At 35.3% G+C, this 3,588-nt stretch overlaps 1 non-coding gene across 1 annotated transcript; it reads right to left on the bottom strand.

Annotated features, from left to right (window-relative positions):
* Positions 1–2,877: 2,877 nt before the first annotated feature.
* Positions 2,878–2,950, bottom strand: TRNAS-GGA. Its single transcript has one exon. It is a non-coding gene; the product is annotated as a tRNA-Ser (tRNA).
* Between the last annotated feature and the right edge of the window lie 638 nt (positions 2,951–3,588).

Raw genomic sequence — 3,588 nt, 5'->3', positions numbered from 1 at the left:
AATCATAAAGTGGGGAAAACACCTAAACAGACATTTCTCCAAAGAAGACATACAGATGTCTAACAAACACATGAAAAGTTGCTCAACATTGCTCATTATTAGAGAAATGCAAATAAAAATTACAATGAGATATCACCTCACACCAGTCAGAATGGCCATCATCAAAAGGTCTACCAACAATAAATGCTGGAAAAGGTGTGGAGAAAAGGGAACTCTCTTGCACTGTTGGTGGGAATGTAAATTGATACAGCCACTGTGGAAGACGGTATGGAGATTCTTTAAAAGACTAGGAATAAAAGCACTATATATCCCAATCCTAGGCATTTACCCTGAGGAAACAAAAATTGAAAAAGACACATGTATCCCATTGTTCATTGCAGCACTATTTACAATAGCTAGAACATGGAAGCACCCTAGATGTCCATAGACAGATGAATGGATAAAGAAGTCATGGTACATATACACAATGGAATATTACTCAGCCATAAAAAGAAACTCATTTGAGTCAGTTCTGAAGAGGTAGATGAACCTAGAACCTATTACACAGAGTGAAGTGAGTCAGAAAGAGAAAGATGAATATCATATTCTGAGAAGGGGACGACAGAGGATGAGATGGCTGGATGGCATCACTGACTCAATGGACATGAGTCTGAGTGAACTCTGGGAGTTGGTGATGGACAGGAAGGCCTGGCGTGCTGTGATTCATGGGGTCGCAAAGAGTAGGAAATGACTGAGCGACTGAACTGAACTGAACTACAGTCAGGACTCTCGAGAGGCATGAATATCTTCTGGAGTTTGTCTTCTTCTTTTTTTTTTTTTTTAATTAATTTATTTATTTTTAATTTTTACTTTACAATTCTGTATTGGTTTTGGCATAGATTGACATGAATCCACCACAGGTGTACATGCGTTCCCAAACATGAACCCCCCTCCCACCCCCCTCCCCACAACATCTCTCTGGGTCATCCCCGCGCATCAGCCCCAAGCGTGTCATATCCTGCATCAGACATAGACTGGCATTTCGATTCTTACATGTTATTATACATGTTTCAATGCCATTCTCTCAAATCATCACACCCTCTCCCTCTGAGTCCAAAAGTCCGCTATACACATCTGTGTCTTTTTTGCTGTCCTGCATACAGGGTCATCATTGCCATCTTCCTAAATTCCATATATATGTGTTAGTATACTGTATTGGTGTTTTTCTTTCTGGTTTGTCTTCTATGAGTCAGAGATTGTGCTGTAAGAATTGTTTTTCAATTATTCTATATGTTATTAAGTTATCTATTAAGGGATATAATTATTCACACAAAAATGAATTCACTTCACAGTAGCTTTAAATGTACTTTATAATATATGATGTATTTTTAATTAGAGGTCATCTGTAAAAACTCAGTTTATTAATGTATTAGCCTTTTATAGATGAAAATTGGCTCCAAATTTGCAATCTACAAGCCTAGAATCCTCTTCAATATAATATAATCTACTGTAAAAATATTTAACAAAAATTAAACATAGTTATTGGATAAGAACATTTATATCCCCATTTATCAGCTCTACAGTCCATTACTGGTGAGCAATTCATATTATTTTATAAAACAAAAAGACATATGAATTTGTTTCTATGATCTAAGTATATAGTCAGAATCAAACTACTAGCAAATTTTACTAGCAATTTTGTTATATATCAGTTAATTAAAATAGCTGGTATTGAATTTGATTATGTACATTTACTGCATTTAATCATTATAATAAGAGAGCTCCCTCAAAAATAATACTTAAAATTCATCATGAAATTTGAAGATTTTTAAAAATTGCCAAATAAATCCTTTCATGCTTTGCAAGGCAGCGTAGCTCAGTGACTCACAGAGAGGTTGAAATTTGAAATTCTAATCTCAGCTTTTAATTCACATACTGAGTGATGCTGGGCAAAGCACTTAACCTCACTGATCCTTCATCTGTAAAATTGGATTTGTGGAAACATGGCTGTAAAGAGCTGTAAATAAACATAAGTAGCTATTAGAGAATGAATTTCAACTTTACTCCACAAAAATCAAAAGAATCCAATGCTATTGTTTAGCATGAAACATTCACCCTAAAGCAAGCAGTTAATAGAAGTGCTATGAGTCATGGACTCTTTGTCAGCCTTTGAAATTCAACTCTGACATAAAGCCGATGAAATAATAAAAACAATATCGATTAAAATCAGATCATAAATATCAGGTTGAATTCAATATAAAGATAGAACATAAGTCTCAAAATATCAAGAATATTGCAATTCATATCCGTGATTATGCTTATTTATTGCTGTAAATATGATTTGATGCTTCTTGTGCTTAACTTGGTTGAGGCAGAATAAGTGTATATATCAAATAAGTGATACATTAGCAATATATGCCAAGATTAGGGAAGAATAAATTTTAATTTCTTTGCTTCCATGAAACAAGCTAATAAGGAAAATACAGATATTACCTCAGGACCACTCTTCCTGATGAGAGTTCCAGGGCAGGCATGATAGGAACTAGGGGAAAATGAGAGGTATGATCCAAGGTACTTCTAAATAAAAGGCATGATAGTATCCCCTGATCATAAGCTTCTTCCCACTTATCTCAGGTGTTTATGTTTCTTGTGAATCCTGACTCTGAATTAGGTACTTTTTACTGAGTTTCAAAAACATGAATTAATTTTTCTGGAAGAAAAAATGACTGTTTTCTTAGTGATTTAATCCATGACTTCAAACTGTAACTTCTTTTTGATTATTACCATTAGTATGTAGCATTTTTTATTGGAGTATAAGTGCTTAACAATGTTGTTAATTTCTGCTGTACAACAAAGTGAATTAACTCTATGCATATATCATTTCCTTCTCCAGGGGATCTTCCTGACTCAGGAATCGAACCTGGGTCTCCTGCATTCCAGGCAGATGCTTTTACCTCTGAGCCACCAGGGAAGCCCATATATATATATATATATATATATATATATACACACACACACACACATATATATATATATATCCCCTCTTTTTTGAACCTGTCTCCCACCAACTGCCCCATCCTACCCCTCTAGCTCATCACAGAGCTTATATATAGAATCTAGAAAAATGGTACAGATGAACCTATTTCCAGGGAAGGAATAGAGACTCAGACATAGAGAACAGACACGTGGACATGGGGAGAGCAGGACAAATTGAGAGAGGAGGATGAAGTATTTACACTACTCAGTTAAATAGACAGCTACTGTGACTCTGCTATAAAGCACAGGAAACTCAGTAGTGCTCTGAAACATTTTAATGAAGTCATATAGCGTATGAAACCACAGGATTTAGTTGTAAGAAGGTGCTACCAACTACCATCAGAATAAGAGTAGGAGTCTATCAGTGCCTTCTTTCTGTCTATATTCTTCCAACTTTTTTGGTAAGATTTTGACATATGTCAGAAAAAAATCTCTCTTCCCATAACTAACCATGCCAGAATTTATACTGGTAACAAATCTAGCATTTCCTTAGTCTGCAAACGGCAAAATGCCTAACTCTCCATATTTGCCTATCATTTATAACCATGCTTGCCTTCATCTGCTCATTTGGGG

Source organism: Oryx dammah, unplaced genomic scaffold, assembly GCF_014754425.2.
Source record: "Oryx dammah isolate SB20612 unplaced genomic scaffold, SCBI_Odam_1.1 HiC_scaffold_2, whole genome shotgun sequence".
NCBI classification, from domain to species: domain Eukaryota; kingdom Metazoa; phylum Chordata; class Mammalia; order Artiodactyla; family Bovidae; genus Oryx; species Oryx dammah.
The sequence above is the reverse complement of the archived record's forward strand: the minus strand, read 5'-3'. Positions and strand labels throughout refer to the sequence as shown.